Source organism: Rhinoderma darwinii, unplaced genomic scaffold, assembly GCF_050947455.1.
Source record: "Rhinoderma darwinii isolate aRhiDar2 unplaced genomic scaffold, aRhiDar2.hap1 Scaffold_932, whole genome shotgun sequence".
Classification (NCBI taxonomy): Eukaryota; Metazoa; Chordata; class Amphibia; order Anura; family Rhinodermatidae; genus Rhinoderma; species Rhinoderma darwinii.
In genome coordinates, this window is record NW_027464506.1 from 13,953 (window position 1) to 36,020 (window position 22,068).

Below are 22,068 nucleotides of genomic sequence, written 5' to 3' on the forward strand. Positions count from 1 at the left end.
GTTTGTTGCAACTGCAATTCTTACTTCTTCTTGAAATGTAGGGACCACAGTACATTCCATCACATCCATCTAGTGTACACAGGTAGGTCCATTGTGACGGGCGGGCGGGCGGGCGGGCTGGCTGCTTTAATGGCTGTTTGCTGTTCCCCTACTCCACTCCACTATTTGACTATGGTGCTGCAACAATCAGTGGCTGGCTCAGGTGCAGCTCTTTAACCTACCTAGGAGGGAGGGCGGAGAGAAGACAAGGAAGGTGAATGAGCTGTTCCAATGTGAAATGCCGGAAACACAGAAACACAGACGACACAAAACAAGAGGTGGCAATGTATTAATTAATTGCATTTAATAAATTAGCTCATTATCACACATGACTGTACAAATGCATTGTCCAACAGGTGTTGAAATAATGGGATTAAAAGGGGAGATCCCATCCGAAAGACAAAAACAATGGCAAACACAAAAAGCACTTTTGGAATCTGATTTTAGTAAACACATAAGGAAAGGGTGCACCGGTCCTGGAAATACTGCAATACCAGGTCAATGCGTGGAGTGGACAGAGCAAGCTCTATTTCCATCTCCCTGTTCTAAAAATCCATTTAATATATGGTCCCCAGATAGGGGACGTATCAGATATTAAACTGATAAGAACAGATACTACACTTGATCTTAGCCAAAAGGCCGAGAAGCGATAACCCGAACGTGCCGCGCGTTTTGCTTCTTTTGCTTGCACCACAATGCAGTTCTGAAAGAGGAGGAATCTACATAAAAACGCATTCCTGGCAACGCCCAAATGCCCTCCTGCCGTGCAAACACTGGCAGCAGCAGCAGCAGCAGCAGCAGCAGCAGTAAGTGCATGCCCACTGCCACCCCTTCTCCTTTCACACCTTGTATCAGCTTTAATCCAGTCCAGTGCTGCCTGCTGAGCAGCACTGACCAACACTGCCTGGGCCCAGGCTTTTATCTCTGAGGCCCCATTATGATGTCAGAAAGCTGGCTCTGGCTCCTGAGGTCTCCACTATGACACATGCAAAGTTCCGTCTGAACTTTATATAAGACGGTGCGGCTCAGTCAGTCACTCAGTGTTGCCTGAGAGGGCAACACTGCAACAGCCGGCTCCCAGGCTGTCTTTTTTTTGCACAGCTAGTTGCCTCCAGGAGGCCACAAGAGGGAGACAAGGGACTGCAAAATGGAAAATAGGCATCCACCAACTTTACAGACAACTTGTTCTCCTTGCTCCTACAACCTCCATCCTTGCACAGTTTGTTATTCTTCCAGGTAACATAGTAACAAATCCAAATTGCTGCTCTCTTTGTAGGCAAGCAAGGGTTTGTTGCAACTGCAATTCTTACTTCTTCTTGAAATGTAGGGACCACAGTACATTCCATCACAGCCATCTAGTGTACACAGGTAGGTCCATTGTGACGGGCGGGCGGGCGGGCGGGCTGGCTGCTTTAATGGCTGTTTGCTGTTCCCCTACTCCACTCCACTATTTGACTATGGTGCTGCATCAATCAGTGGCTGGCTCAGGTGCAGCTCTTTAACCTACCTAGGAGTGAGGGCGGAGAGAAGACAAGGAAGGTGAATGAGCTGTTCCAATGTGAAATGCCGGAAACACAGAAACACAGACGACACAAAACAAGAGGTGGCAATGTATTAATTAATTGCATTTAATAAATTAGCTCATTATCACACATGACTGTACAAATGCATTGTCCAACATGTGTTGAAATAATGGGATTAAAAGGGGAGATCCCATCCGAAAGACAAAAACAATGGCAAACACAAAAAGCACTTTTGGAATCTGATTTTAGTAAACACATAAGGAAAGGGTGCATCGGTCCTGGAAATACTGCAATACCAGGTCAATGCGTGGAGTGGACAGAGCAAGCTCTATTTCCATCTCCCTGTTCTAAAAATCCATTTAATATATGGTCCCCAGATAGGGGACGTATCAGATATTAAACTGATAAGAACAGATACTACACTTGATCTTAGCCAAAAGGCCGAGAAGCGATAACCCGAACGTGTCGCGCGTTTTGCTTCTTTTGCTTGCACCACAATGCAGTGCTGGAAGAGGAGGAATCGACATAAAAACGCCTTCCTGGCAACGCCCAAATGCCCTCCTGCCGTGCAAACACTGGCAGCAGCAGCAGCAGCAGCAGCAGCAGCAGCAGCAGTAAGTGCATGCCCACTGCCACCCCTTCTCCTTTCACACCTTGTATCAGCTTTAATCCAGTCCAGTGCTGCCTGCTGAGCAGCACTGACCAACACTGCCTGGGCCCAGGCTTTTATCTCTGAGGCCCCATTATGATGTCAGAAAGCTGGCTCTGGCTCCTGAGGTCTCCACTATGACACGTGCAAAGTTCCGTCTGAACTTTATATAAGACGGTGCGGCTCAGTCAGTCACTCAGTGTTGCCTGAGAGGGCAACACTGCAACAGCCGGCCCCCAGGCTGTCTTTTTTTTGCACAGCTAGTTGCCTCCAGGAGGCCACAAGAGGGAGACAAGGGACTGCAAAATGGAAAATAGGCATCCACCAACTTTACAGACAACTTGTTCTCCTTGCTCCTACAACCTCCATCCTTGCACAGTTTGTTATTCTTCCAGGTAACATAGTAACAAATCCAAATTGCTGCTCTCTTTGTAGGCAAGCAAGGGTTTGTTGCAACTGCAATTCTTACTTCTTCTTGAAATGTAGGGACCACAGTACATTCCATCACATCCATCTAGTGTACACAGGTAGGTCCATTGTGACGGGCGGGCGGGCGGGCGGGCTGGCTGCTTTAATGGCTGTTTGCTGTTCCCCTACTCCACTCCACTATTTGACTATGGTGCTGCATCAATCAGTGGCTGGCTCAGGTGCAGCTCTTTAACCTACCTAGGAGGGAGGGCGCAGAGAAGACAAGGAAGGTGAATGAGCTGTTCCAATGTGAAATGCCGGAAACACAGAAACACAGACGACACAAAACAAGAGGTGGCAATGTATTAATTAATTGCATTTAATAAATTAGCTCATTATCACACATGACTGTACAAATGCATTGTCCAACAGGTGTTGAAATAATGGGATTAAAAGGGGAGATCCCATCCGAAAGACAAAAACAATGGCAAACACAAAAAGCACTTTTGGAATCTGATTTTAGTAAACACATAAGGAAAGGGTGCACCGGTCCTGGAAATACTGCAATACCAGGTCAATGCGTGGAGTGGACAGAGCAAGCTCTATTTCCATCTCCCTGTTCTAAAAATCCATTTAATATATGGTCCCCAGATAGGGGACGTATCAGATATTAAACTGATAAGAACAGATACTACACTTGATCTTAGCCAAAAGGCCGAGAAGCGATAACCCGAACGTGTCGCGCGTTTTGCTTCTTTTGCTTGCACCACAATGCAGTGCTGAAAGAGGAGGAATCGACATAAAAATGCCTTCCTGGCAACGCCCAAATGCCCTCCTGCCGTGCAAACTCTGGCAGCAGCAGCAGCAGCAGCAGCAGTAAGTGCATGCCCACTGCCACCCCTTCTCCTTTCACACCTTGTATCAGCTTTAATCCAGTCCAGTGCTGCCTGCTGAGCAGCACTGACCAACACTGCCTGGGCCCAGGCTTTTATCTCTGAGGCCCCATTATGATGTCAGAAAGCTGGCTCTGGCTCCTGAGGTCTCCACTATGACACGTGCAAAGTTCCGTCTGAACTTTATATAAGACGGTGCGGCTCAGTCAGTCACTCAGTGTTGCCTGAGAGGGCAACACTGCAACAGCCGGCCCCCAGGCTGTCTTTTTTTTGCACAGCTAGTTGCCTCCAGGAGGCCACAAGAGGGAGACAAGGGACTGCAAAATGGAAAATAGGCATCCACCAACTTTACAGACAACTTGTTCTCCTTGCTCCTACAACCTCCATCCTTGCACAGTTTGTTATTCTTCCAGGTAACATAGTAACAAATCCAAATTGCTGCTCTCTTTGTAGGCAAGCAAGGGTTTGTTGCAACTGCAATTCTTACTTCTTCTTGAAATGTAGGGACCACAGTACATTCCATCACATCCATCTAGTGTACACAGGTAGGTCCATTGTGACGGGCGGGCGGGCTGGCTGCTTTAATGGCTGTTTGCTGTTCCCCTACTCCACTCCACTATTTGACTATGGTGCTGCATCAATCAGTGGCTGGCTCAGGTGCAGCTCTTTAACCTACCTAGGAGGGAGGGCGGAGAGAAGACAAGGAAGGTGAATGAGCTGTTCCAATGTGAAATGCCGGAAACACAGAAACACAGACGACACAAAACAAGAGGTGGCAATGTATTAATTAATTGCATTTAATAAATTAGCTCATTATCACACATGACTGTACAAATGCATTGTCCAACAGGTGTTGAAATAATGGGATTAAAAGGGGAGATCCCATCCGAAAGACAAAAACAATGGCAAACACAAAAAGCACTTTTGGAATCTGATTTTAGTAAACACATAAGGAAAGGGTGCACCGGTCCTGGAAATACTGCAATACCAGGTCAATGCGTGGAGTGGACAGAGCAAGCTCTATTTCCATCTCCCTGTTCTAAAAATCCATTTAATATATGGTCCCCAGATAGGGGACGTATCAGATATTAAACTGATAAGAACAGATACTACTCTTGATCTTAGCCAAAAGGCCGAGAAGCGATAACCCGAACGTGCCGCGCGTTTTGCTTCTTTTGCTTGCACCACAATGCAGTTCTGAAAGAGGAGGAATCGACATAAAAACGCATTCCTGGCAACGCCCAAATGCCCTCCTGCCGTGCAAACACTGGCAGCAGCAGCAGCAGCAGCAGTAAGTGCATGCCCACTGCCACCCCTTCTCCTTTCACACCTTGTATCAGCTTTAATCCAGTCCAGTGCTGCCTGCTGAGCAGCACTGACCAACACTGCCTGGGCCCAGGCTTTTATCTCTGAGGCCCCATTATGATGTCAGAAAGCTGGCTCTGGCTCCTGAGGTCTCCACTATGACACGTGCAAAGTTCCGTCTGAACTTTATATAAGACGGTGCGGCTCAGTCAGTCACTCAGTGTTGCCTGAGAGGGCAACACTGCAACAGCCGGCCCCCAGGCTGTCTTTTTTTTGCACAGCTAGTTGCCTCCAGGAGGCCACAAGAGGGAGACAAGGGACTGCAAAATGGAAAATAGGCATCCACCAACTTTACAGACAACTTGTTCTCCTTGCTCCTACAACCTCCATCCTTGCACAGTTTGTTATTCTTCCAGGTAACATAGTAACAAATCCAAATTGCTGCTCTCTTTGTAGGCAAGCAAGGGTTTGTTGCAACTGCAATTCTTACTTCTTCTTGAAATGTAGGGACCACAGTACATTCCATCACATCCATCTAGTGTACACAGGTAGGTCCATTGTGACGGGCGGGCGGGCGGGCGGGCTGGCTGCTTTAATGGCTGTTTGCTGTTCCCCTACTCCACTCCACTATTTGACTATGGTGCTGCATCAATCAGTGGCTGGCTCAGGTGCAGCTCTTTAACCTACCTAGGAGGGAGGGCGGAGAGAAGACAAGGAAGGTGAATGAGCTGTTCCAATGTGAAATGCCGGAAACACAGAAACACAGACGACACAAAACAAGAGGTGGCAATGTATTAATTAATAGCATTTAATAAATTAGCTCATTATCACACATGACTGTACAAATGCATTGTCCAACAGGTGTTGAAATAATGGGATTAAAAGGGGAGATCCCATCCGAAAGACAAAAACAATGGCAAACACAAAAAGCACTTTTGGAATCTGATTTTAGTAAACACATAAGGAAAGGGTGCACCGGTCCTGGAAATACTGCAATACCAGGTCAATGCGTGGAGTGGACAGAGCAAGCTCTATTTCCTAAGAACAGATACTACACTTGATCTTAGCCAAAAGGCCGAGAAGCGATAACCCGAACGTGCCGCGCGTTTTGCTTCTTTTGCTTGCACCACAATGCAGTGCTGAAAGAGGAGGAATCGACATAAAAACGCCTTCCTGGCAACGCCCAAATGCCCTCCTGCCGTGCAAACACTGGCAGCAGCAGCAGCAGCAGTAAGTGCATGCCCACTGCCACCCCTTCTCCTTTCACACCTTGTATCAGCTTTAATCCAGTCCAGTGCTGCCTGCTGAGCAGCACTGACCAACACTGCCTGGGCCCAGGCTTTTATCTCTGAGGCCCCATTATGATGTCAGAAAGCTGGCTCTGGCTCCTGAGGTCTCCACTATGACACGTGCAAAGTTCCGTCTGAACTTTATATAAGACGGTGCGGCTCAGTCAGTCACTCAGTGTTGCCTGAGAGGGCAACACTGCAACAGCCGGCCCCCAGGCTGTCTTTTTTTTGCACAGCTAGTTGCCTCCAGGAGGCCACAAGAGGGAGACAAGGGACTGCAAAATGGAAAATAGGCATCCACCAACTTTACAGACAACTTGTTCTCCTTGCTCCTACAACCTCCATCCTTGCACAGTTTGTTATTCTTCCAGGTAACATAGTAACAAATCCAAATTGCTGCTCTCTTTGTAGGCAAGCAAGGGTTTGTTGCAACTGCAATTCTTACTTCTTCTTGAAATGTAGGGACCACAGTACATTCCATCACATCCATCTAGTGTACACAGGTAGGTCCATTGTGACGGGCGGGCGGGCGGGCGGGCGTTCTGGCTGCTTTAATGGCTGTTTGCTGTTCCCCTACTCCACTCCACTATTTGACTATGGTGCTGCATCAATCAGTGGCTGGCTCAGGTGCAGCTCTTTAACCTACCTAGGAGGGAGGGCGGAGAGAAGACAAGGAAGGTGAATGAGCTGTTCCAATGTGAAATGCCGGAAACACAGAAACACAGACGACACAAAACAAGAGGTGGCAATGTATTAATTAATTGCATTTAATAAATTAGCTCATTATCACACATGACTGTACAAATGCATTGTCCAACAGGTGTTGAAATAATGGGATTAAAAGGGGAGATCCCATCCGAAAGACAAAAACAATGGCAAACACAAAAAGCACTTTTGGAATCTGATTTTAGTAAACACATAAGGAAAGGGTGCACCGGTCCTGGAAATACTGCAATACCAGGTCAATGCGTGGAGTGGACAGAGCAAGCTCTATTTCCATCTCCCTGTTCTAAAAATCCATTTAATATATGGTCCCCAGATAGGGGACGTATCAGATATTAAACTGATAAGAACAGATACTACACTTGATCTTAGCCAAAAGGCTGAGAAGCGATAACCCGAACGTGCCGCGCGTTGACCGAGCCTGCCCAATACTGCTGTTCACCCCTTGCAGCGATTCAGCCTACTCCTAGGCAATTCCATGGGGCCCTGCAGGCTCACACACACTCACAGCTACGCGGGAGGTGAATAAAGGCCGGAGAGGAAGCAACGCCCAAATGCCCTCCTGCCGTGCAAACACTGGCAGCAGCAGCAGCAGCAGCAGCAGTAAGTGCATGCCCACTGCCACCCCTTCTCCTTTCACACCTTGTATCAGCTTTAATCCAGTCCAGTGCTGCCTGCTGAGCAGCACTGACCAACACTGCCTGGGCCCAGGCTTTTATCTCTGAGGCCCCATTATGATGTCAGAAAGCTGGCTCTGGCTCCTGAGGTCTCCACTATGACACGTGCAAAGTTCCGTCTGAACTTTATATAAGACGGTGCGGCTCAGTCAGTCACTCAGTGTTGCCTGAGAGGGCAACACTGCAACAGCCGGCCCCCAGGCTGTCTTTTTTTTGCACAGCTAGTTGCCTCCAGGAGGCCACAAGAGGGAGACAAGGGACTGCAAAATGGAAAATAGGCATCCACCAACTTTACAGACAACTTGTTCTCCTTGCTCCTACAACCTCCATCCTTGCACAGTTTGTTATTCTTCCAGGTAACATAGTAACAAATCCAAATTGCTGCTCTCTTTGTAGGCAAGCAAGGGTTTGTTGCAACTGCAATTCTTACTTCTTCTTGAAATGTAGGGACCACAGTACATTCCATCACATCCATCTAGTGTACACAGGTAGGTCCATTGTGACGGGCGGGCGGGCTGGCTGCTTTAATGGCTGTTTGCTGTTCCCCTACTCCACTCCACTATTTGACTATGGTGCTGCATCAATCAGTGGCTGGCTCAGGTGCAGCTCTTTAACCTACCTAGGAGGGAGGGCGGAGAGAAGACAAGGAAGGTGAATGAGCTGTTCCAATGTGAAATGCCGGAAACACAGAAACACAGACGACACAAAACAAGAGGTGGCAATGTATTAATTAATTGCATTTAATAAATTAGCTCATTATCACACATGACTGTACAAATGCATTGTCCAACAGGTGTTGAAATAATGGGATTAAAAGGGGAGATCCCATCCGAAAGACAAAAACAATGGCAAACACAAAAAGCACTTTTGGAATCTGATTTTAGTAAACACATAAGGAAAGGGTGCACCGGTCCTGGAAATACTGCAATACCAGGTCAATGCGTGGAGTGGACAGAGCAAGCTCTATTTCCATCTCCCTGTTCTAAAAATCCATTTAATATATGGTCCCCAGATAGGGGACGTATCAGATATTAAACTGATAAGAACAGATACTACACTTGATCTTAGCCAAAAGGCCGAGAAGCGATAACCCGAACGTGCCGCGCGTTTTGCTTCTTTTGCTTGCACCACAATGCAGTGCTGAAAGAGGAGGAATCGACATAAAAACGCCTTCCTGGCAACGCCCAAATGCCCTCCTGCCGTGCAAACACTGGCAGCAGCAGCAGCAGCAGTAAGTGCATGCCCACTGCCACCCCTTCTCCTTTCACACCTTGTATCAGCTTTAATCCAGTCCAGTGCTGCCTGCTGAGCAGCACTGACCAACACTGCCTGGGCCCAGGCTTTTATCTCTGAGGCCCCATTATGATGTCAGAAAGCTGGCTCTGGCTCCTGAGGTCTCCACTATGACACGTGCAAAGTTCCGTCTGAACTTTATATAAGACGGTGCGGCTCAGTCAGTCACTCAGTGTTGCCTGAGAGGGCAACACTGCAACAGCCGGCCCCCAGGCTGTCTTTTTTTTGCACAGCTAGTTGCCTCCAGGAGGCCACAAGAGGGAGACAAGGGACTGCAAAATGGAAAATAGGCATCCACCAACTTTACAGACAACTTGTTCTCCTTGCTCCTACAACCTCCATCCTTGCACAGTTTGTTATTCTTCCAGGTAACATAGTAACAAATCCAAATTGCTGCTCTCTTTGTAGGCAAGCAAGGGTTTGTTGCAACTGCAATTCTTACTTCTTCTTGAAATGTAGGGACCACAGTACATTCCATCACATCCATCTAGTGTACACAGGTAGGTCCATTGTGACGGGCGGGCGGGCGGGCGGGCTGGCTGCTTTAATGGCTGTTTGCTGTTCCCCTACTCCACTCCACTATTTGACTATGGTGCTGCATCAATCAGTGGCTGGCTCAGGTGCAGCTCTTTAACCTACCTAGGAGGGAGGGCGGAGAGAAGACAAGGAAGGTGAATGAGCTGTTCCAATGTGAAATGCCGGAAACACAGAAACACAGACGACACAAAACAAGAGGTGGCAATGTATTAATTAATTGCATTTAATAAATTAGCTCATTATCACACATGACTGTACAAATGCATTGTCCAACAGGTGTTGAAATAATGGGATTAAAAGGGGAGATCCCATCCGAAAGACAAAAACAATGGCAAACACAAAAAGCACTTTTGGAATCTGATTTTAGTAAACACATAAGGAAAGGGTGCACCGGTCCTGGAAATACTGCAATACCAGGTCAATGCGTGGAGTGGACAGAGCAAGCTCTATTTCCATCTCCCTGTTCTAAAAATCCATTTAATATATGGTCCCCAGATAGGGGACGTATCAGATATTAAACTGATAAGAACAGATACTACACTTGATCTTAGCCAAAAGGCCGAGAAGCGATAACCCGAACGTGCCGCGCGTTTTGCTTCTTTTGCTTGCACCACAATGCAGTTCTGAAAGAGGAGGAATCGACATAAAAACGCATTCCTGGCAACGCCCAAATGCCCTCCTGCCGTGCAAACACTGGCAGCAGCAGCAGCAGCAGCAGCAGCAGCAGCAGTAAGTGCATGCCCACTGCCACCCCTTCTCCTTTCACACCTTGTATCAGCTTTAATCCAGTCCAGTGCTGCCTGCTGAGCAGCACTGACCAACACTGCCTGGGCCCAGGCTTTTATCTCTGAGGCCCCATTATGATGTCAGAAAGCTGGCTCTGGCTCCTGAGGTCTCCACTATGACACGTGCAAAGTTCCGTCTGAACTTTATATAAGACGGTGCGGCTCAGTCAGTCACTCAGTGTTGCCTGAGAGGGCAACACTGCAACAGCCGGCCCCCAGGCTGTCTTTTTTTTGCACAGCTAGTTGCCTCCAGGAGGCCACAAGAGGGAGACAAGGGACTGCAAAATGGAAAATAGGCATCCACCAACTTTACAGACAACTTGTTCTCCTTGCTCCTACAACCTCCATCCTTGCACAGTTTGTTATTCTTCCAGGTAACATAGTAACAAATCCAAATTGCTGCTCTCTTTGTAGGCAAGCAAGGGTTTGTTGCAACTGCAATTCTTACTTCTTCTTGAAATGTAGGGACCACAGTACATTCCATCACATCCATCTAGTGTACACAGGTAGGTCCATTGTGACGGGCGGGCGGGCGGGCTGGCTGCTTTAATGGCTGTTTGCTGTTCCCCTACTCCACTCCACTATTTGACTATGGTGCTGCATCAATCAGTGGCTGGCTCAGGTGCAGCTCTTTAACCTACCTAGGAGGGAGGGCGGAGAGAAGACAAGGAAGGTGAATGAGCTGTTCCAATGTGAAATGCCGGAAACACAGAAACACAGACGACACAAAACAAGAGGTGGCAATGTATTAATTAATTGCATTTAATAAATTAGCTCATTATCACACATGACTGTACAAATGCATTGTCCAACAGGTGTTGAAATAATGGGATTAAAAGGGGAGATCCCATCCGAAAGACAAAAACAATGGCAAACACAAAAAGCACTTTTGGAATCTGATTTTAGTAAACACATAAGGAAAGGGTGCATCGGTCCTGGAAATACTGCAATACCAGGTCAATGTGTGGAGTGGACAGAGCAAGCTCTATTTCCATCTCCCTGTTCTAAAAATCCATTTAATATATGGTCCCCAGATAGGGGACGTATCAGATATTAAACTGATAAGAACAGATACTACACTTGATCTTAGCCAAAAGGCCGAGAAGCGATAACCCGAACGTGCCGCGCGTTTTGCTTCTTTTGCTTGCACCACAATGCAGTGCTGAAAGAGGAGGAATCGACATAAAAACGCCTTCCTGGCAACGCCCAAATGCCCTCCTGCCGTGCAAACACTGGCAGCAGCAGCAGCAGCAGTAAGTGCATGCCCACTGCCACCCCTTCTCCTTTCACACCTTGTATCAGCTTTAATCCAGTCCAGTGCTGCCTGCTGAGCAGCACTGACCAACACTGCCTGGGCCCAGGCTTTTATCTCTGAGGCCCCATTATGATGTCAGAAAGCTGGCTCTGGCTCCTGAGGTCTCCACTATGACACGTGCAAAGTTCCGTCTGAACTTTATATAAGACGGTGCGGCTCAGTCAGTCACTCAGTGTTGCCTGAGAGGGCAACACTGCAACAGCCGGCCCCCAGGCTGTCTTTTTTTTGCACAGCTAGTTGCCTCCAGGAGGCCACAAGAGGGAGACAAGGGACTGCAAAATGGAAAATAGGCATCCACCAACTTTACAGACAACTTGTTCTCCTTGCTCCTACAACCTCCATCCTTGCACAGTTTGTTATTCTTCCAGGTAACATAGTAACAAATCCAAATTGCTGCTCTCTTTGTAGGCAAGCACTGGCGTAGCTATAGGGGTCGCAGCGGTCGCAATTGCGACCGGGCCCCGAAGCCAGGGGGGCCCACGGCCCCCCGCACCACATCAATAAAAAGTTACTATAGTAACTCGGGCCGCGGGCCCCTGTTACTATAGTAACATACTTTACTTACCTTCCTGGTTCCGGATCGCAGCGGAGGTCCTGACGTCAGGCGCTGTGCGCAGCGCATGACGTCACAGCGCTATGCCGCCGCGCACAGCATCGAGACTACAGAACTCCCGCCGCGGCCGAAGAGGAAGGTAAGGTTAGCCCTGACTGGCGGGGTCTGACTCCCGGGACCCGCCAATCAGCTGTTTTGAAGGGGCCGCAGCACTCGTACGAGAGCTGCTCCCCTTCATTCCTGTCACTTCATTCCGGTCATACTGTGAATCGGTGTCGGCGATTCACAGTGTGAGCGAGTAGTGAAATGAAGGGGAAGCAGCTCTCGTACGAGTGCTGCGGCCCCTTCAAAACAGCTGATTTGCGGGTCCCGGGCGACACATCAGCTATTGATGGCCTATTCTGTGGATAGGCCATCAATGTTTAGGGACTGCACAACCCCTAAGCCTACGATGTATCAGGCTTAGGGGGCCCATGAGACAGGATCACAGATTGTGTGATCCTGTCTGCTGGGCCCTGTATCTAAGCCAATCACATGGTAGGCTTAGATACATGGCCCATGCGTGATCCTGTCTGCTGGGCCCTGTATCTAAGCCTACCACACTGTAGGTTTAGATACAGGGCCCCAGCACACACTAATCTTATACTGTATAAGATTACTGTCTGCTGGACCCTGTATCTAAGCCTACCTTGTGGTAGGCTTAGATACAGGGTCCCACAGACAGTATCACACATGGGCCCTGTATCTAAGCCTTAGGGTATGTGCACAGACACTAATTACGTCCGTAATTGACGGACGTATTTCGGCCGCAAGTACAGGACCGAACACAGTGCAGGGAGCCGGGCTCCTAGCATTATAGTTATGTACGATGCTAGGAGTCCCTGCCTCGCTGCAGGACAACTATCCCATACTGTAAACATGTTTTCAGTACGGGACAGTTGTCCTGCAGCGAGGCAGGGACTCCTAGCGTCGTACATAAGTATGATGCTAGGAGCCCGGCTCCCTGCACTGTGTTCGGTCTGGTACTTGCGGCCGAAATACGTCCGTCAATTACGGACGTAATTAGTGTGTGTGCACATACCCTAACACACGTGTTACTAATCATTTTTTGTGTGTTTTCTTACAGGTTCGGTCGTTGGAATACGGCGGATTCCAGGACTACTTCGATGACAGCTTTTTTTTTTATTAATAAAATGGTTAATGAGGGCTGTGTGGGTTTTTTTTTTATTTCAATAAAATATTTTTTCTATGTCTTTGTGTTTTTTTTTTAAACTATATTACTACCGCCTTAGTAATGGCCGCCGGCTGATTGACAGCGTCCATTGCTAAGGCGGGGCTTAGTGTTAGCAGGTATAGAGGCTAACACTAACCCCCATTATTACCCCGTTACCCACCACCACCAGGGGTGCTGGGAAGAGCCGGGTACCATCCAGTACTTGACCATCTGTAGTGATGGTTGGCCACTGGGGTGGCCGCAGGCTGGTATTATCAGGAGGGGAAAGGTCAAAAACAGTGGCCCTTCCCATTCTGGTAATGCTGCCTGCTGCTGCTTTATTGTATCTGGCTGGTTATGAAAATGGGGGGGACCCCACGTCATTTAAAAAAAAAAAAATAATTGGAAAGAACGATGTCGGGTCCCCCCCAATTTTCATAACCAGCCAGATACAACACAGCAGCAGCAGGCAGTATTACAAGGGTGGGAGGGCCACTGTTTTTGGCCTTCCCCAGCCTAATACTACCAGCCTGCGGCCACCCCGGTGCCTGCCCGTCACTACAGATGGTCGGGTACTGGTTTGTACCCGGCTCTTCCCAGTACCCCTGGTGGCGGTGGGTACCGGGGTAATAATGGGGTTTAGTGTTGGCCTCTGCACCGCCTAACATTAAGCCTCGCCTTAGTAATGGAGGTTGTCAATCAGCCAGCGGCCATTACTAAGGCGGTAGTAATAAAGTTTAAAAAGATACAAGCACATAGAAAAAATATTTTATTGAAATAAAAAAACACAACCCTCATTAACCATTTTATTGAGAATAAAAAAACGCCGTCATTGAAGTCCTCAAATCCGAAGTCCAACAACCGAACCTGTAAAAAAAACACAAACACAAAAATAATCAGTAACACATAAAGAAGCAAAATGTCAGCGAGCTGGGCCCTGTATCTAATCCTATCATGTGTGATACAGTCTGCTGAGCTGTGTATCTAATCCAATCATGTATGATACTGTCTGCTGGGCCCTATATCTAATCCGATCATGTGTGATACTGTCTGCTGGGCCACTGTATCTAATCCTATCATGTGTGATACTGTCTGCTGAGCTGTGTATCTAATCCTATCGTGTGATACTGCCTTCTGAGCCACTGTATCTAATCCTATCATGTGTGATACTGTCTGCTGAGCCACTGTATCTAATCCTATCATGTGTGGTACTGTCTGCTGAGCCACTGTATCTAATCCTATCATGTGTGGTACTGTCTGCTGAGCCACTGTATCTAATCCTATCATGTGTGATACTGTCTGCTGAGCCACTGTATCTAATCCTATCATGTGTGATACTGTCTGCTGAGCTGTGTATCTAATCCTATCATGTGTGATACTGCCTTCTGAGCCACTGTATCTAATCCTATCATGTGTGATACTGTCTGCTGAGCCACTGTATCTAATCCTATCCATAGTTTATAGGGTCGTAGTGCTATAGATATGCTATGCTGTCTCATATACACACTATTTTTTGGGGCGGACACATATGTATTGGGGCTATTTCCCTGACATTTTAAGCCCTGAGGCTATGTTCACACGGCAGCGTCCGTTACGGCTGAAATTACTGTGCTGTTTTCAGGAGAAAACAGCACCGTAATTTCAGCCGTAATGGCATGTTCAGGCGTCTTTTGCTGCGTCCATTACGGAAGTAACTGAAGCTGGTTTTCCATGGAGTCCATGGAAAACGGCTCCATTTACGTCTGGAGAAGTGACAGGCACTTTTTTACGCGCCGCCTTTTGACAGCGACGCGTAAACAAAAATGACCGTCGGCACAGAACATCGTAAGACCCATTCAAATGAATGGGCAGATGTTTGCCGACGCTTTTGAGCCGCATTTTCGGACGTAATTCAATGCTAAAACGCCCTAATTACATCCGTAAATAGTGTGTGTGAACCCAGCCTTAGTGACGCCCCCGGCTGCTAGTGCTGCATTGTTGGGTCACTTAGGAGACCCAGCGATGCAGCTGAAAGTGGACCGTCGGCCATGAGAAGTTTGCGGGGGGGGGGGGGCCCAGTAAGAATTTTTGCATCGGGGCCCATGAGCCTCTAGCTACGCCCCTGTAGGCAAGCAAGGGTTTGTTGCAACTGCAATTCTTACTTCTTCTTGAAATGTAGGGACCACAGTACATTCCATCACATCCATCTAGTGTACACAGGTAGGTCCATTGTGACGGGCGGGCGGGCGGGCGGGCTGGCTGCTTTAATGGCTGTTTGCTGTTCCCCTACTCCACTCCACTATTTGACTATGGTGCTGCATCAATCAGTGGCTGGCTCAGGTGCAGCTCTTTAACCTACCTAGGAGGGAGGGCGGAGAGAAGACAAGGAAGGTGAATGAGCTGTTCCAATGTGAAATGCCGGAAACACAGAAACACAGACGACACAAAACAAGAGGTGGCAATGTATTAATTAATTGCATTTAATAAATTAGCTCATTATCACACATGACTGTACAAATGCATTGTCCAACAGGTGTTGAAATAATGGGATTAAAAGGGGAGATCCCATCCGAAAGACAAAAACAATGGCAAACACAAAAAGCACTTTTGGAATCTGATTTTAGTAAACACATAAGGAAAGGGTGCACCGGTCCTGGAAATACTGCAATACCAGGTCAATGCGTGGAGTGGACAGAGCAAGCTCTATTTCCATCTCCCTGTTCTAAAAATCCATTTAATATATGGTCCCCAGATAGGGGACGTATCAGATATTAAACTGATAAGAACAGATACTACACTTGATCTTAGCCAAAAGGCCGAGAAGCGATAACCCGAACGTGCCGCGCGTTTTGCTTCTTTTGCTTGCACCACAATGCAGTGCTGAAAGAGGAGGAATCGACATAAAAACGCCTTCCTGGCAACGCCCAAATGCCCTCCTGCCGTGCAAACACTGGCAGCAGCAGCAGCAGCAGTAAGTGCATGCCCACTGCCACCCCTTCTCCTTTCACACCTTGTATCAGCTTTAATCCAGTCCAGTGCTGCCTGCTGAGCAGCACTGACCAACACTGCCTGGGCCCAGGCTTTTATCTCTGAGGCCCCATTATGATGTCAGAAAGCTGGCTCTGGCTCCTGAGGTCTCCACTATGACACGTGCAAAGTTCCGTCTGAACTTTATATAAGACGGTGCGGCTCAGTCAGTCACTCAGTGTTGCCTGAGAGGGCAACACTGCAACAGCCGGCCCCCAGGCTGTCTTTTTTTTGCACAGCTAGTTGACTCCAGGAGGCCACAAGAGGGAGACAAGGGACTGCAAAATGGAAAATAGGCATCCACCAACTTTACAGACAACTTGTTCTCCTTGCTCCTACAACCTCCATCCTTGCACAGTTTGTTATTCTTCCAGGTAACATAGTAACAAATCCAAATTGCTGCTCTCTTTGTAGGCAAGCAAGGGTTTGTTGCAACTGCAATTCTTACTTCTTCTTGAAATGTAGGGACCACAGTACATTCCATCACATCCATCTAGTGTACACAGGTAGGTCCATTGTGACGGGCGGGCGGGCGGGCTGGCTGCTTTAATGGCTGTTTGCTGTTCCCCTACTCCACTCCACTATTTGACTATGGTGCTGCATCAATCAGTGGCTGGCTCAGGTGCAGCTCTTTAACCTACCTAGGAGGGAGGGCGGAGAGAAGACAAGGAAGGTGAATGAGCTGTTCCAATGTGAAATGCCGGAAACACAGAAACACAGACGACACAAAACAAGAGGTGGCAATGTATTAATTAATTGCATTTAATAAATTAGCTCATTATCACACATGACTGTACAAATGCATTGTCCAACAGGTGTTGAAATAATGGGATTAAAAGGGGAGATCCCATCCGAAAGACAAAAACAATGGCAAACACAAAAAGCACTTTTGGAATCTGATTTTAGTAAACACATAAGGAAAGGGTGCACCGGTCCTGGAAATACTGCAATACCAGGTCAATGCGTGGAGTGGACAGAGCAAGCTCTATTTCCATCTCCCTGTTCTAAAAATCCATTTAATATATGGTCCCCAGATAGGGGACGTATCAGATATTAAACTGATAAGAACAGATACTACACTTGATCTTAGCCAAAAGGCCGAGAAGCGATAACCCGAACGTGCCGCGCGTTTTGCTTCTTTTGCTTGCACCACAATGCAGTTCTGAAAGAGGAGGAATCGACATAAAAACGCATTCCTGGCAACGCCCAAATGCCCTCCTGCCGTGCAAACACTGGCAGCAGCAGCAGCAGCAGCAGCAGCAGCAGTAAGTGCATGCCCACTGCCACCCCTTCTCCTTTCACACCTTGTATCAGCTTTAATCCAATCCAGTGCTGCCTGCTGAGCAGCACTGACCAACACTGCCTGGGCCCAGGCTTTTATCTCTGAGGCCCCATTATGATGTCAGAAAGCTGGCTCTGGCTCCTGAGGTCTCCACTATGACACGTGCAAAGTTCCGTCTGAACTTTATATAAGACGGTGCGGCTCAGTCAGTCACTCAGTGTTGCCTGAGAGGGCAACACTGCAACAGCCGGCCCCCAGGCTGTCTTTTTTTTGCACAGCTAGTTGCCTCCAGGAGGCCACAAGAGGGAGACAAGGGACTGCAAAATGGAAAATAGGCATCCACCAACTTTACAGACAACTTGTTCTCCTTGCTCCTACAACCTCCATCCTTGCACAGTTTGTTATTCTTCCAGGTAACATAGTAACAAATCCAAATTGCTGCTCTCTTTGTAGGCAAGCAAGGGTTTGTTGCAACTGCAATTCTTACTTCTTCTTGAAATGTAGGGACCACAGTACATTCCATCACATCCATCTAGTGTACACAGGTAGGTCCATTGTGACGGGCGGGCGGGCTGGCTGCTTTAATGGCTGTTTGCTGTTCCCCTACTCCACTCCACTATTTGACTATGGTGCTGCATCAATCAGTGGCTGGCTCAGGTGCAGCTCTTTAACCTACCTAGGAGGGAGGGCGGAGAGAAGACAAGGAAGGTGAATGAGCTGTTCCAATGTGAAATGCCGGAAACACAGAAACACAGACGACACAAAACAAGAGGTGGCAATGTATTAATTAATTGCATTTAATAAATTAGCTCATTATCACACATGACTGTACAAATGCATTGTCCAACAGGTGTTGAAATAATGGGATTAAAAGGGGAGATCCCATCCGAAAGACAAAAACAATGGCAAACACAAAAAGCACTTTTGGAATCTGATTTTAGTAAACACATAAGGAAAGGGTGCACCGGTCCTGGAAATACTGCAATACCAGGTCAATGCGTGGAGTGGACAGAGCAAGCTCTATTTCCATCTCCCTGTTCTAAAAATCCATTTAATATATGGTCCCCAGATAGGGGACGTATCAGATATTAAACTGATAAGAACAGATACTACACTTGATCTTAGCCAAAAGGCCGAGAAGCGATAACCCGAACGTGCCGCGCGTTTTGCTTCTTTTGCTTGCACCACAATGCAGTGCTGAAAGAGGAGGAATCGACATAAAAACGCCTTCCTGGCAACGCCCAAATGCCCTCCTGCCGTGCAAACACTGGCAGCAGCAGCAGCAGCAGTAAGTGCATGCCCACTGCCACCCCTTCTCCTTTCACACCTTGTATCAGCTTTAATCCAGTCCAGTGCTGCCTGCTGAGCAGCACTGACCAACACTGCCTGGGCCCAGGCTTTTATCTCTGAGGCCCCATTATGATGTCAGAAAGCTGGCTCTGGCTCCTGAGGTCTCCACTATGACACGTGCAAAGTTCCGTCTGAACTTTATATAAGACGGTGCGGCTCAGTCAGTCACTCAGTGTTGCCTGAGAGGGCAACACTGCAACAGCCGGCCCCCAGGCTGTCTTTTTTTTGCACAGCTAGTTGCCTCCAGGAGGCCACAAGAGGGAGACAAGGGACTGCAAAATGGAAAATAGGCATCCACCAACTTTACAGACAACTTGTTCTCCTTGCTCCTACAACCTCCATCCTTGCACAGTTTGTTATTCTTCCAGGTAACATAGTAACAAATCCAAATTGCTGCTCTCTTTGTAGGCAAGCAAGGGTTTGTTGCAACTGCAATTCTTACTTCTTCTTGAAATGTAGGGACCACAGTACATTCCATCACATCCATCTAGTGTACACAGGTAGGTCCATTGTGACGGGCGGGCGGGCTGGCTGCTTTAATGGCTGTTTGCTGTTCCCCTACTCCACTCCACTATTTGACTATGGTGCTGCATCAATCAGTGGCTGGCTCAGGTGCAGCTCTTTAACCTACCTAGGAGTGAGGGCGGAGAGAAGACAAGGAAGGTGAATGAGCTGTTCCAATGTGAAATGCCGGAAACACAGAAACACAGACGACACAAAACAAGAGGTGGCAATGTATTAATTAATTGCATTTAATAAATTAGCTCATTATCACACATGACTGTACAAATGCATTGTCCAACAGGTGTTGAAATAATGGGATTAAAAGGGGAGATCCCATCCGAAAGACAAAAACAATGGCAAACACAAAAAGCACTTTTGGAATCTGATTTTAGTAAACACATAAGGAAAGGGTGCATCGGTCCTGGAAATACTGCAATACCAGGTCAATGCGTGGAGTGGACAGAGCAAGCTCTATTTCCATCTCCCTGTTCTAAAAATCCATTTAATATATGGTCCCCAGATAGGGGACGTATCAGATATTAAACTGATAAGAACAGATACTACACTTGATCTTAGCCAAAAGGCCGAGAAGCGATAACCCGAACGTGCCGCGCGTTTTGCTTCTTTTGCTTGCACCACAATGCAGTGCTGAAAGAGGAGGAATCGACATAAAAACGCCTTCCTGGCAACGCCCAAATGCCCTCCTGCCGTGCAAACACTGGCAGCAGCAGCAGCAGCAGCAGCAGCAGTAAGTGCATGCCCACTGCCACCCCTTCTCCTTTCACACCTTGTATCAGCTTTAATCCAGTCCAGTGCTGCCTGCTGAGCAGCACTGACCAACACTGCCTGGGCCCAGGCTTTTATCTCTGAGGCTCCATTATGATGTCAGAAAGCTGGCTCTGGCTCCTGAGGTCTCCACTATGACACGTGCAAAGTTCCGTCTGAACTTTATATAAGACGGTGCGGCTCAGTCAGTCACTCAGTGTTGCCTGAGAGGGCAACACTGCAACAGCCGGCCCCCAGGCTGTCTTTTTTTTGCACAGCTAGTTGCCTCCAGGAGGCCACAAGAGGGAGACAAGGGACTGCAAAATGGAAAATAGGCATCCACCAACTTTACAGACAACTTGTTCTCCTTGCTCCTACAACCTCCATCCTTGCACAGTTTGTTATTCTTCCAGGTAACATAGTAACAAATCCAAATTGCTGCTCTCTTTGTAGGCAAGCAAGGATTTGTTGCAACTGCAATTCTTACTTCTTCTTGAAATGTAGGGACCACAGTACATTCCATCACATCCATCTAGTGTACACAGGTAGGTCCATTGTGACGGGCGGGCGGGCGGGCTGGCTGCTTTAATGGCTGTTTGCTGTTCCCCTACTCCACTCCACTATTTGACTATGGTGCTGCATCAATCAGTGGCTGGCTCAGGTGCAGCTCTTTAACCTACCTAGGAGGGAGGGCGGAGAGAAGACAAGGAAGGTGAATGAGCTGTTCCAATGTGAAATGCCGGAAACACAGAAACACAGACGACACAAAACAAGAGGTGGCAATGTATTAATTAATTGCATTTAATAAATTAGCTCATTATCACACATGACTGTACAAATGCATTGTCCAACAGGTGTTGAAATAATGGGATTAAAAGGGGAGATCCCATCCGAAAGACAAAAACAATGGCAAACACAAAAAGCACTTTTGGAATCTGATTTTAGTAAACACATAAGGAAAGGGTGCACCGGTCCTGGAAATACTGCAATACCAGGTCAATGCGTGGAGTGGACAGAGCAAGCTCTATTTCCATCTCCCTGTTCTAAAAATCCATTTAATATATGGTCCCCAGATAGGGGACGTATCAGATATTAAACTGATAAGAACAGATACTACACTTGATCTTAGCCAAAAGGCCGAGAAGCGATAACCCGAACGTGCCGCGCGTTTTGCTTCTTTTGCTTGCACCACAATGCAGTTCTGAAAGAGGAGGAATCGACATAAAAACGCATTCCTGGCAACGCCCAAATGCCCTCCTGCCGTGCAAACACTGGCAGCAGCAGCAGCAGCAGCAGCAGCAGCAGCAGCAGTAAGTGCATGCCCACTGCCACCCCTTCTCCTTTCACACCTTGTATCAGCTTTAATCCAGTCCAGTGCTGCCTGCTGAGCAGCACTGACCAACACTGCCTGGGCCCAGGCTTTTATCTCTGAGGCCCCATTATGATGTCAGAAAGCTGGCTCTGGCTCCTGAGGTCTCCACTATGACACGTGCAAAGTTCCGTCTGAACTTTATATAAGACGGTGCGGCTCAGTCAGTCACTCAGTGTTGCCTGAGAGGGCAACACTGCAACAGCCGGCCCCCAGGCTGTCTTTTTTTTGCACAGCTAGTTGCCTCCAGGAGGCCACAAGAGGGAGACAAGGGACTGCAAAATGGAAAATAGGCATCCACCAACTTTACAGACAACTTGTTCTCCTTGCTCCTACAACCTCCATCCTTGCACAGTTTGTTATTCTTCCAGGTAACATAGTAACAAATCCAAATTGCTGCTCTCTTTGTAGGCAAGCAAGGGTTTGTTGCAACTGCAATTCTTACTTTTTCTTGAAATGTAGGGACCACAGTACATTCCATCACATCCATCTAGTGTACACAGGTAGGTCCATTGTGACGGGCGGGCGGGCGGGCGGGCTGGCTGCTTTAATGGCTGTTTGCTGTTCCCCTACTCCACTCCACTATTTGA

At 47.7% G+C, this 22,068-nt stretch overlaps 13 non-coding genes and 1 pseudogene across 13 annotated transcripts; all 14 read right to left on the minus strand.

The window, feature by feature from the left end:
• Window positions 1–499: 499 nt before the first annotated feature.
• On the minus strand, window positions 500–690 carry LOC142732904 (U2 spliceosomal RNA). The gene has a single exon (XR_012879738.1). It is a non-coding gene; the product is annotated as a U2 spliceosomal RNA (small nuclear RNA).
• Window positions 691–1,824: 1,134 nt separating this feature from the next.
• Window positions 1,825–2,015, minus strand: LOC142732909 (U2 spliceosomal RNA). Its single transcript, XR_012879743.1, has one exon. It is a non-coding gene; the product is annotated as a U2 spliceosomal RNA (small nuclear RNA).
• Window positions 2,016–3,155: 1,140 nt separating this feature from the next.
• Window positions 3,156–3,346, minus strand: LOC142732916 (U2 spliceosomal RNA). Its single transcript, XR_012879749.1, has one exon. It is a non-coding gene; the product is annotated as a U2 spliceosomal RNA (small nuclear RNA).
• A 1,120-nt stretch (window positions 3,347–4,466) lies between these two features.
• On the minus strand, window positions 4,467–4,657 carry LOC142732929 (U2 spliceosomal RNA). Its single transcript, XR_012879761.1, has one exon. It is a non-coding gene; the product is annotated as a U2 spliceosomal RNA (small nuclear RNA).
• Window positions 4,658–5,782: 1,125 nt separating this feature from the next.
• On the minus strand, window positions 5,783–5,904 carry LOC142732943 (U2 spliceosomal RNA; annotated as a pseudogene).
• Window positions 5,905–7,030: 1,126 nt separating this feature from the next.
• Window positions 7,031–7,221, minus strand: LOC142732917 (U2 spliceosomal RNA). The gene has a single exon (XR_012879750.1). It is a non-coding gene; the product is annotated as a U2 spliceosomal RNA (small nuclear RNA).
• Window positions 7,222–8,403: 1,182 nt separating this feature from the next.
• Window positions 8,404–8,594, minus strand: LOC142732928 (U2 spliceosomal RNA). The gene has a single exon (XR_012879760.1). It is a non-coding gene; the product is annotated as a U2 spliceosomal RNA (small nuclear RNA).
• A 1,122-nt stretch (window positions 8,595–9,716) lies between these two features.
• Window positions 9,717–9,907, minus strand: LOC142732940 (U2 spliceosomal RNA). The gene has a single exon (XR_012879771.1). It is a non-coding gene; the product is annotated as a U2 spliceosomal RNA (small nuclear RNA).
• A 1,133-nt stretch (window positions 9,908–11,040) lies between these two features.
• Window positions 11,041–11,231, minus strand: LOC142732930 (U2 spliceosomal RNA). The gene has a single exon (XR_012879762.1). It is a non-coding gene; the product is annotated as a U2 spliceosomal RNA (small nuclear RNA).
• Window positions 11,232–15,818: 4,587 nt separating this feature from the next.
• On the minus strand, window positions 15,819–16,009 carry LOC142732945 (U2 spliceosomal RNA). Its single transcript, XR_012879775.1, has one exon. It is a non-coding gene; the product is annotated as a U2 spliceosomal RNA (small nuclear RNA).
• Window positions 16,010–17,127: 1,118 nt separating this feature from the next.
• LOC142732946 (U2 spliceosomal RNA) lies at window positions 17,128–17,318 on the minus strand. Its single transcript, XR_012879776.1, has one exon. It is a non-coding gene; the product is annotated as a U2 spliceosomal RNA (small nuclear RNA).
• Window positions 17,319–18,444: 1,126 nt separating this feature from the next.
• Window positions 18,445–18,635, minus strand: LOC142732948 (U2 spliceosomal RNA). The gene has a single exon (XR_012879777.1). It is a non-coding gene; the product is annotated as a U2 spliceosomal RNA (small nuclear RNA).
• Window positions 18,636–19,749: 1,114 nt separating this feature from the next.
• LOC142732910 (U2 spliceosomal RNA) lies at window positions 19,750–19,940 on the minus strand. The gene has a single exon (XR_012879744.1). It is a non-coding gene; the product is annotated as a U2 spliceosomal RNA (small nuclear RNA).
• A 1,127-nt stretch (window positions 19,941–21,067) lies between these two features.
• On the minus strand, window positions 21,068–21,258 carry LOC142732949 (U2 spliceosomal RNA). The gene has a single exon (XR_012879778.1). It is a non-coding gene; the product is annotated as a U2 spliceosomal RNA (small nuclear RNA).
• Window positions 21,259–22,068: the final 810 nt, after the last annotated feature.